Raw genomic sequence first — 16,378 nt, 5'->3', positions numbered from 1 at the left:
AAAAAAAAGCAGTAGGCCCTTGAGAAGATTGGTGGCCATTGAAAGTTAATATTTATTATACAACAGTTATTTCTCATCCACTAATTTACTTGTTCGAGCTCCGTTCCAAGAGTGCTGATATTTCTTGATAACAGCACTGAGATGTTTCACTGTGTGCATCACTCCACTTGCCACTAAAACCCCACTTCCTAGTTCTAGCCAGTTATTATGGAAGTGTTACCGACATCATTAGTTGACTTGGCAAATGATACTTTTCAGAAATATTACATTTGACTTAAAATATGAAAGATCGTCAGATGAAGATGAAAAGGAAGGTGGGACATCAATTTTAACAGAAGCACCTTTAACAGAAACATACAAATCAATGCGAGCTAGCCAGACAATTTGCCAATGTGCTATACTTTATGGAATGATTTAAATGTGAGTTGTTTTTGTTATTGTTGCTGTTTTTCAAGATTTAAATACCATGTGTTCAAATATATAACTGCAGTTCAAAATGGAAAAAAAAGTTAAATGCCTAACAATATTGTGATTGAATTAATTACTTTCTTAAAAGCTACTACATAAACAAAAACATGAAAACGCTAAAACGCACTGAAGAAAATCTAATTGGAGCAATTTTTTTAATGGTCATTAACTTAAAAACTTGTTTTCATAATTATGGTAAGTACAAAACACTTAAAAATTCCATTTAAATAATGTGGAAAACCTTTTTTTTTTTTTTTGAACTAAATTTTTATGAGAAACCAACTTAAAAACTTGTGTTGATGCTACCAAATATTAAGTAAGTGGTAATTAAAAATACTTATTCCCCGAACTCAATATAGTTTGTTGGTTGAACACCATTTCATTCAAAGCTGGCATAACTCAAAAAGATTAATGCAAACTATTGTGTTAATTTTTTGTTGTTGTTGCTGAGCCTAAACATTTGTTTTTATACTGCATGCATATTACAATGCTTCAGTTACATTTTGCTCATAAGCATTTAAGAACAAGAATGTGGGATGCCAATAATTGTGACACACTTTACATATTTTGGAAGGCAAATTCATCTATTTAGACACAAAAACAGAGTATATACCGTAACTATCATTACTGGGAAAATAATGGACATCCAGCATTTGTACCAATTAGACTCCAGAAAAAGAAAGTACTATCTGTCTGTGTTTGCCCATATACCACTCTATAGTGAGCAAATCATCAGCAGTGGAGGTGGTAACCCTGTCACCATGTGTAATGGCTTCCATCTCAAGTTGTATGAAGTGTGTAAAGGCCACCCAGCACCCAGAAGCCAATTAAAATCCAGGGAAAAAGGCCCTGCTGCTTGACTTGATTGGTGTAGGCCTCTCTTGATATCAGCTGCTCATCGCATTGAGTTAGCTCCAGGCCTTTGATCCTCGCCTCCAGTCAAATGAATCATTTCCCCTCGGTCCTTTGACCGCAGCTGGCAAGAAGGCTTCATGCTACGATGTGTAATACACCATCAGCGAATGAAAATGACAGCACATACCTGATATCACTCTTTCAGTCCTGCATAGGAGAATAACTTAGCGTGGATCTTGGCCGCAGTGAATTTGTGTCGCAAATATGCTTCAGCAATTATAACAACAAAGTAGAGTGAAAATATATTATTTTCACATTAAAATATACATTAACAGTGGAACAGCATGGACAGCAGGTATGATAACCATATACTATAACTAGATCACAGTTTTTGGTATTATGATCACACCTGCTTACAATTTCACACTGTTTAAAATGGTAATATTAAACGTAGCAGCAGTGAAATTATTAACTTTTTGTGAAGAGAACTGCTTGGCAGATAATTAGATTAATTTTCCTATTGAAAGACATTCATTACACCTGAAAATAGCATTAATTTATGACTTCTATCTAAACCAGTGTAAATATTTAATGTTATATCTATTTATATAATGTTATATAATTGTTATGTAACTAATACTACTCAATTGCTTAAAACACTGAAGTGGAAGAAAAAGAAGAAGAAGCCTTTATTTGTCACACATACGCTCAAGCACGGACTTAAGCACACAGTGAAATTAACCTCTGCATTTAACCCATCTGAAGCAGTGAACACACACATGCACACAAGTGAGCAATGAGCACACACACATACCCAGAGCAGGGGCAACTATGCTATAGTGCCTGGGGAGCAGTTGTGGTTTAGGTGCCTTGCTCAAGGGCACTTCAGCCTAAGCTCAGGCCATGGCTTCCCCATGTGAATCTAACCACATCTTTGAACTGTGGGAGAAACTGGAGTACCTGGAGGAAACCCACGCAAACACAGGGAGAACATGCAAACGCCACACAGGAAGGACCCTGTCGGCCACTGGGCTTGAACACAGAACCTTCTTGCTGTGAGGCAACAGTGCTAACCATTACACCACCCTGCCATCCACTGTATACTGTAGTCAGATTGTCTGAAGAATACAGCACAGGTTTGGTCAACTGGAATACCCAGACAAGTTTTTAGCCAAGCAAACCAAATGCATGAAAAAAAAAAAAAAACTAGAAGGGCACTTGGTAGAGTGCATACATCCACTAAGCCATATATTGCCATATATTATCAATATCAAACTCAAATCACTTGAATCTAAGATAATACTGAAGCTGTACACCAAATTTCATCAAACTCAATTCACTACTTTTTGAGTTACGTTGGGAACAAAAAAAATCCTGGATCCGCATACATATACGGATTTGTATCAAAATATAATCAACTGTTCCTTGGCCCATGGCTCATCTTTCCTCAACATTTCAACAGTTTCAAAAGTGAAACAAACAAACAAACAAACAAATGGAGGCAAAAATATAACTTCATCCAACAAAGATGGCAGAGGTAATAATACTGTTGGATAGACGATAAAATAAAATAAAAAATATTGGGCACAGTTCAAGAACTCAGAAAGTGCGAAGTGTGGCTTCTGTAGCAGATCATCTACTGCAACTTATCTGACTGCATTCATTTCTGCAAATGATTCAGCTGAAGGAATTTCATCAGACAAGAAATTAAATACAGAGCCAGAGACAATAGCCCAGAAAAGAGGATTTTTTTTCCCCCAACACACACAGACTTTCACAAACATTTTTCAATGTATTTACATTTTGTAGTTTGATGAGTGAAGTGGCATTCTGGCTTGCTTTTGAAAAATTATATCTATTGCATATAGATTAGATTAGATTAGATTAGATTAGATTAGATTAGATTAGATTAGATTAGATTAGATTAGATTAGATTAGATTAGATAAAACTTTATTGATCCCTTTGGGAGGGTTCCCTCAGGGAACTTAAGATTCCAGCAGCATCATTACAGATAAACAGATAAAAGAAATAGAGAAAAACTTCTAGATAAATTAAAATAAATTATGTATTTACATATACAAATATAAAAGAATAAGATATGGGGAAGAGAGGAAGGGGGAAAGGGGGGAGAAGTAGGGTTAGGGTAAGTGTGACATTTTTCCTTTAGAATTCGCTGGTATAATTCAGAATTCATTGGTCCATCAATGATGGCAAGCCATCCTGGCCCAGATGCAGCAAAACAGGCCCAACCATGATACTTCCACCACCATGTTCCACAGATGGGATAAGGTTCTTATGCTGGAATGCAGTGTTTTCCTTTCTCCAAACATAACGCTTCTCATTTAAACCAAAAAGTTCTATTTTGGTCTCATCAGTCCACAAAACATTTTTCCAATAGCCTTCTGGCTTGTCCATGTGATCTTTAACAAACTGCAGATCAGCAGCAGTGTTCTTTTTGGAGAGCAGTGGCTTTCTCCTCGCAACCCTGCCATGCACACCACTGTTGTTCAGTGTTCTCCTGATGGTGGACTCATGAACATTAACATTAGCCAATGTGAGAGAGGCCTTCAGTTGCTTAGAAGTTACCCTGGGGTCCTTTGTGACCTCACCAACTATTACACGCCTTGCTCTTGGAGTGATCTTTGTTGGTCGACCACTCCTGGGGAGGGTAACAATGGTCTTGAATTTCCTCCATTTTTACACAATCTGTCTGACTGTGGATTGGTGGAGTCCAAACTCTTTAGAAATGGTTTTGTAACCTTTTCCAGCCTGATGAGCATCAACAATGCTTTTTCTGAGGTCCTCAGAAATCTCCTTTGTTTGTGCCATGATACACTTCCACAAACATGTGAAGATCAGACTTTGATAGAGCCCTGTTTTTTAAATAAAACAGGGTGCCCACTCACACCTGATTGTCATCCCATTGATTGAAAACACCTGACTCTAATTTCACCTTCAGATTAACTACTAATCCTAGAGGTTCACATAGTTTTGCCACTCACAGATATGTAATATTGGATCATTTTTCTCAATAAATAAATGACCAAGTAAAATATTTTTATCTCATTTGTTTAACTGGGTTCTCTTTATCTACTTTTAGGACTTGTGTGAAAATCTGATGTTGTAGGTCATATTTATGCAGAAATATAGAAAATTCTAAAGGGTTCACAAACTTTCAAGCACCACTGTATATACGATATATATATATATATATATATATATCTCATCTCATCTCATTATCTCTAGCCGCTTTATCCTTCTACAGGGTCGCAGGCAAGCTGGAGCCTATCCCAGCTGACTACGGGCGAAAGGCGGGGTACACCCTGGACAAGTCGCCAGGTCATCACAGGGCTGACACATAGGCACAGACAACCATTCACACTCACACCTACGGTCAATTTAGAGTCACCAGTTAACCTAACCTGCATGTCTTTGGACTGTGGGGGAAACCGGAGCACCCGGAGGAAACCCACGCGGACACGGGGAGAACATGCAAACTCCACACAGAAAGGCCCTCGCCGGCCCCGGGGCTCGAACCCAGGACCTTCTTGCTGTGAGGCGACAGCGCTAACCACTACACCACCGTGCCGCCCCATATATATATATATATATATATATATATATATATATGAGTGATTCCATGCTTATGGGTACTGAAATGGGGACATGAACTTATTTTTAAAAATTCATCTAAAACCATTTCTTTTTTTACCATCAGGTCACAAAACATGTAATCTTTAATGAATGATATGTTAAAAGATAACTTTAATTTTCTGAGATGTAATAAAAACATATTTATATGCCAAAGTCAAGCCTATGAGTTCCAAAATGATGTCTGTTACATTACTTCTGTTACGACTGTCCATCTCGCGTCTGTTACAAATTAATTACAATCTAGCTCTATACCATGTTAATCTTATTGAAAGAATGTGTATGTTTATTCTACTACACATGTTTATTAATTATATTTGCTAAAACATCACCTTCCTATGTTTCAAAAAGTAATTCTACATTGTTAAAATTGAGAATATATATGTCCACAACACTTCTGTTACGTTCTGACTTTGGCATATAAATATGTTTTTATTACATCTCAGAAAATGAAAGTTATCTTTTAACATATCATTCATTAAAGATTACATGTTTTGTGACCTGATGGTAAAAAAAGAAATGGTTTTAGGTGAATTTTTAAAAATAAGTTCATGTCCCCCTTTCAGTACCCATAAGCGTGGAATCACTCATATATATATATATATATATATATATATATATATATATATATATATATATATATATATGGCATGCAAAAGTTTGGGCACCCTTGCTGAAAATGTCTGTTACTGTGAATAGTTAAGTGAGCAGAGGATGAACTGATCACCAAAAGGCATAAGGGTAAAGATGACACATTTCTTTAATATTTTCCGCAAGATTACATTTTTATTTCCATCATTTACAGGTGTAAAATACCAAAAAATGAAAGGGACCTGAAGCAAAAGTTTGGGCACCTGACATGGTCAGTACTTAGTAACACCCCCTTTGGCAAGTATCACAGCTTGTAAACACTTTTTGTAGCCAGCTAATAATCTTTCAGTTCTTACCTGGGGGATTTTTGCACATTCATCCTTGCAAAAGGCTTCCAGTTCTACAAGTTTCTTGGGCTGTCTTGCATGCACTGCTCTTTTGAGATCTATCCACAGATTTTCAATGATGTTTAGGTCAGGGGACTGTGAGGGTCAGGGCAAAACCTTCAGCTTGTGCCTCTTGAGGTATTCCATTATAGATTTTGAGGTGTGTTTTGGATCATCGTCTTATTGTCAGACCCATCCTCTTTTTAACTTCAACTTTTTTACAGATGGTGTGATGTTTGCTTCCAGAGTTTGCTGGTATTTATTCAAATCCATGCTTCCCTCGACCAATGAAATGTGCCCTGTGCCACTGGCTGCAACACAACCCCAAAGCATGATCGATCCACACCCATGCTTAAGAGTTGGAGAGGTGTTCTTTTCCTAGAATTTGGCACCCTTTTTTCTTCAAACATACTGTACCTTTGCACACTGTGGCCAAAAAGTTCTATTTTGATTTCATCAGTCCACAGGACTTGTTTCCAAAATGCATAAGGCTTGCTTAGATGTTCATTTGCAAACTTCAGACACTGAATTTTGTGGCTAGGATGCAGGAAAGGTTTTCTTCTGATGACTCTCTCCTGAAGGTCATTTTGTTCAGGTGTCGCTGCATAGTAGAACAGTGCACCACCACTCCAGGGTCTGCTAAATCTTTCTGAAGGTCTTTTGCAGTCAAACAGGGGTTTTTATTTGCCTTTCTAGCAATCCAATGAGCAGTTCTTTCAGAGAGTTTTCTTCATCTTCCAGACCTCACCTTGATCTCCATTGTTTCTGTTAACTGCCATTCCTTAATAACATTACAGTCTGAGGAAACAGCTACCTGAAAACACTTTGCTATGTTCTTGTAGCTTTCTCCTGCTTTGTGAGCATCAATTATTTTATTATTCAGAATGCGAGGGAGTTGCTTAGAGGAGCCCATGGCTGTTAATTTTAGGGACAAGTTTGAGGAGTCAGAGAATTTATACAGCTTTGAAATCTGCATCATCTGACCTTTCCTAATGAAGAATTTGAACAAGCCACAGCTCAATAAGCTAATTAAGGTCTGGAACCTTGGTAAAAGTTACCTGAGAACTCAAATGTATTGGGGTGCCCAAACTTTCGCATGGTGTTCCTTTTCTTTTTTCACTCTCCAATTGTACAAAACAAACATAATACACAAATCCTGCATAAAACGCTGAAAAGAAATGTCTCATCTTTACCTTTATGCCTTTTAGTGATCAGTTCATCTTCTGCTCACTTAACTATTCAAAGTAACAGACATTTTCAGCAAGGGTGCCCAAACTTTTGCATTCCAATATATATATATATATATATATATATATATATATATATATATATATATATATACACACACAGAGTACCGTGCAAAAGTCTTAGGTGCATGTAAAGAAATGCTGTAGACCAAAAATGGCTTAAAAAATAATGCAATGAAATGTTTCAACATTAAAAAAAAATACTATAAACAGCAGTAAGCCATAATAAATAAAACTAATTCAATATTTGGTGTGAGACGACCCTTTGCTTTAAAAAAAATAGTTGTCTCAAGTACAATGAGTGCAGTTTTATAAGGAAATGAGCTGTAGGTTTTACTGAGCATCTTACAGAACCAGCCACAGTTCTTCTGGACACTTTGACTGTCACACTTGCTACTTAATTTTGCGGCAAAACCCAGTAGCTTTTTCTTTTTTCTTTTTTAATCTGAAAAGTGGTCTCTTATGCTGCTCAATTATAAACATTTTTTTCTGTAACATTTAATTTTGTCCTGTAAAGGGAACATTTGGAACTCTAAAATGTTTTTGTACTGACTCAATAATATCGAAGTCAGAAAATAGAACTCTATAAAAAGTTTTTATGGAAAAAATGGGATGCCTAAGACTTTTGCACAGTACTGTATATACACGTACACACATTCCCTCAGGTTTTGTCAGTTGTCCTCAAGTGTGCATACAATGTTAAATTAAAATGCAATAATTGCATTTCATATGCATAGCATTATACAGTCTACCTAATACTTGTTTTATCGACAATAATACAGTATATGGCTAATATATTTTTCAATGTAAATGAATGTGTAAATTATATGAAGTCTATTATCTGAAGTCAATAATCAGTATATTAATCAGTAAGGGTTTAACAATTTACCGCAAAAGTCCAGGCTTTCAAGAATTAAGAGGTGTGACAGTTTATGAATCATGACCTCTGTATGAACTGCATTCAGTCATTTCTTTCATAAATAATAAAGTTAAGGATGCTGGGTTAAGTGTGAGATCAGCCGAGCTGAGACAGAATCACACCTTGTCAAGTACATCAGTTGAAGCAAGTATTTAATTGATGTGTATTTTATTATAGTGCATTTGTTCAGGTTTGGACAGGGAATTATACAATACATTTAAATTAACAGTCCTCTCTATTAAGTGAATAGGAATCCCCCTTGAAATTAGATTGTAGGCTACTCAAGCTTATCTAATGAATGACTTAATACACTATACGATAACCAACATGAAGCCTTTAATTTAATCTTCCTGTGCAGTAATTTGGCTCTTGTTTTGTAGACAAACAGCTCATACTAACTGATTTTAATTTATTTCCTTTTTCTGAGAGTAAGTAGAAGTGGTCATTATGAAAATAAAATAAAAATTCTCTTAGACATGTGCAGCCATTAATTACCCTTTGCACATCTACTGGGCACTTACAACCCCGATTCCAAAAAAGTTGGGACAAAGTACAAATTGTAAATAAAAACAGAATGCAATAATTTACAAATCTCAAAAACTGATATTGTATTCACAATAGAACATAGACAACATATCAAGAATCGAAAGTGAGACATTTTGAAATTTCATGCCAAATATTGGCTCATTTGAAATTTCATGACAGCAACACATCTCAAAAAAGTTGGGACAGGGGCAATAAGAGGCTGGAAAAGTTAAAGGTACAAAAAAGGAACAGCTGGAGGACCAAATTGCAACTCATTAGGTCAATTAGGTCAATTTACATGACTGGGTATAAAAAGAGCATCTTGGAGTGGCAGCGGCTCTCAGAAGTAAAGATGGGAAGAGGATCACCAATCCCCCTAATTCTGTGCCAACAAATATCAGAAAGGAGTTCGACAGTGTAAAATTGCAAAGAGTTTGAACATATCATCATCTACAGTGCATAATATCATCAAAAGATTCAGAGAATCTGGAAGAATCTCTGTGCGGAAGGGTCAAGGCCGGAAAACCATACTGGGTGCCCGTGATCTTCGGGCCCTTAGATGGCACTGCATCACATACAGGCATGCTTCTGTATTGGAAATCACAAAATGGGCTCAGGAATATTTCCAGAGAACATTATCTGTGAACACAATTCACCATGCCATCTGCCGTTGCCAGCTAAAACTCTATAGTTCAAAGAAGAAGCCGTATCAAAACATGATCCAGAAGCGCAGACGTCTTCTTTGGGCCAAGGCTCATTTAAAATGGACTGTGGTAAAGTGGAAAACTGTTCTGTGGTCAGACGAATCAAAATTTGAAGTTCTTAATGGAAATCAGGGACGCCGTGTCATTCGGACTAAAGAGGAGAAGGACGACCCAAGTTGTTATCAGCGCTAAGTTCAGAAGCCTGCATCTCTGATGGTATGGGGTTGCATTAGTGCATGTGGCATGGGCAGCTTACACATCTGGAAAGACACCATCAATGCTGAAAGGTATATCCAAGTTCTAGAGCAACATATGCTCATGTCCAGACGACGTCTCTTTCAGGGAAGACCTTGCATTTTCCAACATGACAATGCCAAACCACATACTGCATCAATTACAGCATCATGGCTGCATAGAAGAAGGGTCCGGGTACTGAACTGGCCAGCCTGCAGTCCAGATCTTTCACCCATAGAAAACATTTGGCACATCATAAAACGGAAGATACGACAAAAAAGACCTAAGACAGTTGAGCAACTAGAATCCTACATTAGACAAAAATGGGTTAACATTCCTATCCCTAAACTTGAGCAACTTGTCTCCTCAGTCCCCAGACGTTTACAGACTCGTGTAAAGAGAAAAGGGGATGTCTCACAGTGGTAAACATGGCCTTGTCCCAACTTTTTTGAGATGTGTTGTTGTCATGAAATTTAAAATCACCTAATTTTTCTCTTTAAATGATACATTTTCTCAGTTTAAACATTTGATATGTCATCTATGTTCTATTCTGAATAAAATATGGAATTTTGAAACTTCCACATTGCATTCCGTTTTTATTTACAATTTGTACTTTGTCCCAACTTTTTCGGAATCGGGGTTGTATTAAAATGGGCTTCCCAAGGAAAGTATCATTTACTTCCAAAGAAAAAGTCAAAAGTTTACTTTGAAATTAACATGAAAATTATTTAAATGTTATTTTATGTTGTATTTTTGGATTTGCTTTTTATTTGAAGGAAGAAAAACAATATTTTTTTTCCCTTTATTATCCTTGTGTCTTGTTTTGTTTTGTCATTCTATTTTGTTTGGCAAACATTTCAGCAGTTCATTTTGACCCCATTGGCCAGACACTGCTTTTATTTTTAAGATTGAATTATTCCATTTTTTGCTCTTATTCCGAGAAAAGACTGTTGCTCATGAAAATGAAAAGCTAATGAAAATGAATATTCCACTAATATGATCATTTACATGTAGCAGCATCTTTATCCCAACCTTGCAAATTGCCATCGAGTTGGTTTGTATACAACAGAGCACGCCCTGTGATGACCTGGCGACTTGTCCAGGGTGTACTCCGCCTTTCGCCCGTAGTCAGCTGGGATAGGCTCCAGCTTGCCTGCGACCCTGTAGAAGGATAAAGCGGCTAGAGATAATGAGATGAGATGAGACAACAGAGAGCTGACCGTAAACAGGCAAGAGTCAGAGCAAACTGCCATAAAAACCCCAACTGAGACACAGAATCTGAATGCACTGTATACCCTGTAAGTCAAAAAAATGCTCCTAAAATCAGAATAATATTAACATATCCCACCTCTTAATCAGTAAATGCAAAATTCGGAATAAGGCCAAATTCTGAATATCCAAACGGAATATGCTGTTAGCATGACCTGTATCGAATTCCAAATATTATCATATTCTGAATAATAGTGGAATATTAGTATGCATGTGAACGTAATGAATGATAATACATATGTAAATATATTCCATAACTGCAGAAGTGCCAACAACACACACACTGGTCATGGCTCATTCAAGTAAGTTCAGAGCAGTTCACACTGACAAGCTGGCCAAGGCTGAGAGATTAGTGGGATATTTCTCTCTGAATCTTTTTATTTAATTAAGCATGCAAATGGTCAAAACAAAAAGCATTTCTTTGAGCATGGTTATGTCACAAATTGCAAGCTATGATTCCTATCATTCTCAGCCCATGATTTTGTCAGTCACAAAATCAGTCACTACGTGTGTTTGACTTCACACAGCCCTGGCTTGATACAATGCATACCTGGTAAGATTTTTTTAAATTATCAATATTCTTGAATTGGCATCAGCAGCACACCATGATGACATACACCATGATAATCTCACATGAGCAAGGCAGAAACAGGTTTCAGAGCTAGGTGCTGCACTGCAGTTGTTCTCCACCAACTGGATGAGCTCAGCTCCTCATATCCCATGGCATGTCTCATGTCCAAATGAAATGAATAAAAAACAAAGCAGCTATATTGGGAATTAATAATAATAGAAATCCCTTCATATCCCAACATCATATTAAAATGTAAACAGTTTTTCAGGTTCACAATCACTTTGTGCACCAAATGTATGCCTCTCTAGTCACAATATTTTACAGTTTTTATATTGATCTTTTTTTTTTTTCAATTTCACAATGTAGGCAATTTAGGGCTAATAATGAGGTAAACAATTAAACAATGATGCGATTTGAAACAGGTGATGTCAACAGCTGATTGTAATCATGATCAAAATCAGTATCCAGGAAAGGTCTCATCTTTGAGGAGCAAAGATCAGCCAAGGATCTCCAGTTTGTCAACAAATGCATGAGAAAATGATGGAAATGTTTAAAAGCAATGTCCCTCAAAGAAAGATAGGAAGGGATTTGGATATTTCACCCTCTACTGTGCATAATATCATTAAACAATTCAAGGAATCTGGAGGAATTTCGGTGCACAAAGGGCAAGGGCTCAAGCCTAAGCTGAACACCTGTGATCTCCGATCCCTCAGACGGCACTGCATCAAGAACCATCATTCATCTATAGCTGATATGACCACATGGGCTTGGGATTACTTTAGGAAACCTTTGTCAAGCACTCCAATAATGACTTACATCCACTAATACCAGTTAAAACTTTACTGTGCAAAAAGAAAGACTTGTGTTAACTTAGCGTTTTTATTTACAAATCATTGCTGTCAGCTTTAATTTCAGTTTCAACATCGCAACTTTTTTTTCTGATTTGGGGTTGTATTTATGGTTGTGTGAATGTTTGTGAATAGCTGAGTTCAATCAGTAATATGGAGATGTGGGTGTTTATTTGATCTTCTGACTAGTGATCATGTGACAAAGTCAGCTGAGGATCATGGGAGTTGCAGGACTTGCAGATACAGGAATGATGGTGCTGTCATGAGTTTTTTGGGCCTTTACCCTATAATTTATAAAAGTGCAAATGTGGAATATAATTATTTAATATACCATTTTACAAAAAAAAAAAACCACCACTCTATACATCCCATGCATATTTTCTATTATAATATTGTTTCTTATTTCTGTGCATGCAGTCCAGTGCAAGACTTCTGGCCACATTCAAGATCCAATAAACTCCTGCTTTCTCCTATAGAGAGTCAGTTTAATGGCATGAACGCTGTGACTCAAAGGAGTGATGTTATCTACTTGGCAAAAAAAAAAAGGTATAATTTTATTATGCAATAGTCCTGGCCCCTTCCATTTCTTCCTGCGAAACAGAAGTGTGTATTGTTGCATAATTTACATATTTCACAAATTATCCACCAGTAAACAGGTAAAAATTCAAAATTATTCTGTTTGCAGTGGACCTTTCCATAAATTGTGTTTCCGTCTCTGCTGGAGTCTATACTGGATACGATAAATGTTTCATTCGTAAATTCACAGAGCAACATCCGGACAAACACACCACCACCAGCAGCATGCCCTCAGGTACAGGAAACACCATCCTGTGTTCTTCCATGCACTTCTGCATTCACTTTTATACAGTTTTGAATCAAAGAGCTGAATCTCATTAAACTGTGTCAGGAGTTCCAAGCATGATTGTGAGAATAAGCAACATATCATCTTACGTGGACCGAATCTCCTTTGCCAGTAGTGTTGGAAGTCTTGGAAGATTGCAAGTAGAGCTCTCTGATATCCAGATCAATATGTGAAACAGATAATCATTTGGCCATGTTTAGCCCTCTTATCCGGGAAGCCGTCCTTATCATTTTTCATGAGAGCTTGCTGTGGTATATGGTCTCTGTAAAAAGGCTGGGAATAATAATAAGCTGCTGCATGGTAATGCCAGTGCTATCATTTGTCCCATGCTCCCTCTGTAGGCTAAAGAAGGAAGTGCAACTAAACTTGCAGGGATCTGTATACCGATGAACCATAACATTAAAACCACTGCCAGGTGAAGTGAATTACATTGCTTATCTCATTACAGTGGCATCTGTCAAGGGGTGGGATATATTAGGCAGCAAGAGAACAGTCAGTTCTCGAAGTTGATGTGTTGGAAGCAGGAAAAATGAGTGAGCGTAAGGATCTGAGCGACTTTGACAAGGGCCAAATTGTGATGGTTAGATGACTGGGTCTGAGCATCTCCAAAATGGCACATTTTGTGGGGTGTTCCCGGGATGCAGTGGTTAGTACCTACCAAAAGTGGTCCAAGGAAGGGCAACCAGTGAACCAGCAACATGGGTGTCAAAGGCTGACTGATTTGCATGGGGCACGAAGGCTAGTCCATATGGTCCAATCCCACAGAAGAGCTACTGTAGCACAAACTGCTCTCTTGCTGCCTAATATATCCCACCCCTTGACAGATGCCACTGTAATGAGGTAATCAATGTTATTCACTTCACCTGTCAGTGATTATAATGTTATGGCTGACTGGTGTATATAAAATTGTGATGGGTATATTCATTTGGGCGAGGTTTAAACAGTTTATCCATGAGGATTTGAAAAGTAACCTTGATCCTAGATGAGAAAAGAGATTAGATGGCACTCGCTTTCCACATGTACTTCAACACATTAGGCAAACTGTTTTACAAACTATCTACCTACAGAGATGGTTTTTATTGTTTGACCATAGAGAAAAAGCCTGATGCGGCAGGTTTTGAAGCAATGCCAAACATCATGGCAAAATGAATCGTATTGAAACCTACTGTTTCATCACAGCGAGAATGAGGAAAGAAGAGAACAGCAAGGAGCATATGCAATCCCACACCGGATTAAATAATAAGCAAGCCGCTTTATTTTTGCAGAGAAGATAAAAGAGCTTTACATCCCCCCCCTCCTCTTTCGATTGAATTGTCAATCTGTTCCTTGTCTATCTCAGCCAGAACTGAGTAAAGAAGCTTAATATACATGTGTGATCCTACAGAGTGCTTGGTTTAACCCCTGCTATGGTGCTGCAATGCCTGTGGCCCCTGAAGAACGAAGGAAAGACCAAGGAGACAGAAGAAAAGAGACACATCCACACATTGTTCATTCTCATCTTCCTGGCAATGCCTGGGCTTTTGGCCAAACTTTACCACAAGGATGTTTTACCCTGAGAGCTCAAGGATTTGTGGGGCAGCTTTGCATTGCCTGTGCTTGAGTGCCCTCATCTATAAAGACTCAAAAATAAAAACATAAAGGAAAAAATATATATATAGAAAGCTATGCCAGAGGCTCTCCTTATGTTGAGAGCAACCCTCAAAGCAAGGAGAATTACTCCTCAGAGGTGAGTTCTCAATTTAGCATGAGCATGCCTTGCTAAATGAGATGCTGGCAAAAAAGAAAGAAAGAAAGAAAGAAAGAAAGAAAGAAAGAAAGAAAGAAAGAAAGAAAGAAAGAAAGAAAGAAAGAAAGAAAGAAAGAAAGAAAGAAAATGTCCCCTAGACCACTGATATGCCAGTCATTAAAACTGATTAGACAAGCCTTGGTGTTAGCAACATAAATGCATCTGGTCACACTACGATACAAATTATGATTATCAGATCATGCCTAATTAAACTCTTCATGAACTGTGGATGGCTGACCCAAAATTGCTCCAAGAGGGCACAAAAAGTAAAGGAGTACACCTCTGCAGTCTTGTAAGGGGTTGGAAATACATGTTATGTCACTAATTTCTGAATTAAAAAAAAAAGCTGAAGACAAATGAATCACCACAAACTAATTACAAAAATTGGGATGGATTTCTTAGTAATGCTGAATCTGAACAGCTTTAGCACTTCACTATATATTACAGGAGCAAACAGCAGTGACAAGCAAACTGGACAACACAGCACAATCACCAAACTTGCCACAAACTTTGATACGTTCTTGAAAATACTATGAATATAGAGCGGACCTGCATACAATATACACTCTTTAGGTTCATGTTGTGTATATAAACTAGACCAAGGGCAATTTAAACCTTCACAGATCGACATGCATATTAAAATCTGGCATCTTCGCTTCATCAAGTCCACCGATTAGGAAGCACTGATTTGTTTCATCAGATGTTTTTAGGGTTGAGACCCAAGATCTAGGTCAGCGGTCACCAACTCAGGTGCTGCTTCAGGAGATCTTCTCTCCTTGTGATAAATGGATAGTGAGATCTCTAGGCTTGACTTCATAATTCTACACACTTTTTGCTAGCTGAATCAGATACATTCGGATTTGAATTTGGAAGATTGAATGGAGAGATCTAGGGTAGGAATGCCTAACCCTATTATTGAACAGCTATCATTTGTCAATGTATCCTGACTTAATATACCATGAAATGGAACAAATACACGCATAATCTATACCAATCTATGAACAATCATCAAGCAGGTTCCTAGAGAGTTTTCAACCTCATCCGTTTTATCTGATCCAGCTAACCAGGAAGACTGATTGATTATCTGGAGCAGGTGTTGGATTGTGGTCATGAAATCTGGAAGAGGGATGTTGATTGCATGGATGCATACCCAACTTGCACTCCTGTCTCTGGTCTGTGCGCTTTCCTTCAGCTTGGAATGACAGGTAGCTTCGAGATCTTGTCCCACTCCTGGATTATAAGTAGGTTAGTTTGAACAGGATGAATGCTGTCTTCTTCTGCCTCTTCTTCTTCAGCAGCTCCTCATCAGCATCCTCTAGGGGCTGAGAAAAAAGGTCAGCTGAAGAAAAGGTAATCCGGTCATGATCACGATCATGATCATGATCGTGATCATGACATGCTTTTGCTTCCTCGTATTGCGCAATAACCGCACGTGCAGTTACACTGGACGCTTTAAAGAGG

At 37.7% G+C, this 16,378-nt stretch overlaps 1 protein-coding gene across 1 annotated transcript in view; it reads right to left on the bottom strand.

Annotated features, from left to right (window-relative positions):
• brinp2 (bone morphogenetic protein/retinoic acid inducible neural-specific 2) overlaps nt 1-16,133 on the bottom strand; it is a 273,232-nt gene extending 257,099 nt beyond the window's left edge. The window contains exon 1 of the mRNA XM_060931207.1: nt 16,068-16,133. The gene's annotated coding sequence lies outside the window, so the exon portion shown is untranslated. The remainder of the gene's footprint in view (nt 1-16,067) is intronic.
• Between the last annotated feature and the right edge of the window lie 245 nt (nt 16,134-16,378).

This window comes from Neoarius graeffei, chromosome 1 (assembly GCF_027579695.1).
Source record: "Neoarius graeffei isolate fNeoGra1 chromosome 1, fNeoGra1.pri, whole genome shotgun sequence".
Taxonomy (NCBI): domain Eukaryota; kingdom Metazoa; phylum Chordata; class Actinopteri; order Siluriformes; family Ariidae; genus Neoarius; species Neoarius graeffei.
The sequence above is the reverse complement of the archived record's forward strand: the minus strand, read 5'-3'. Positions and strand labels throughout refer to the sequence as shown.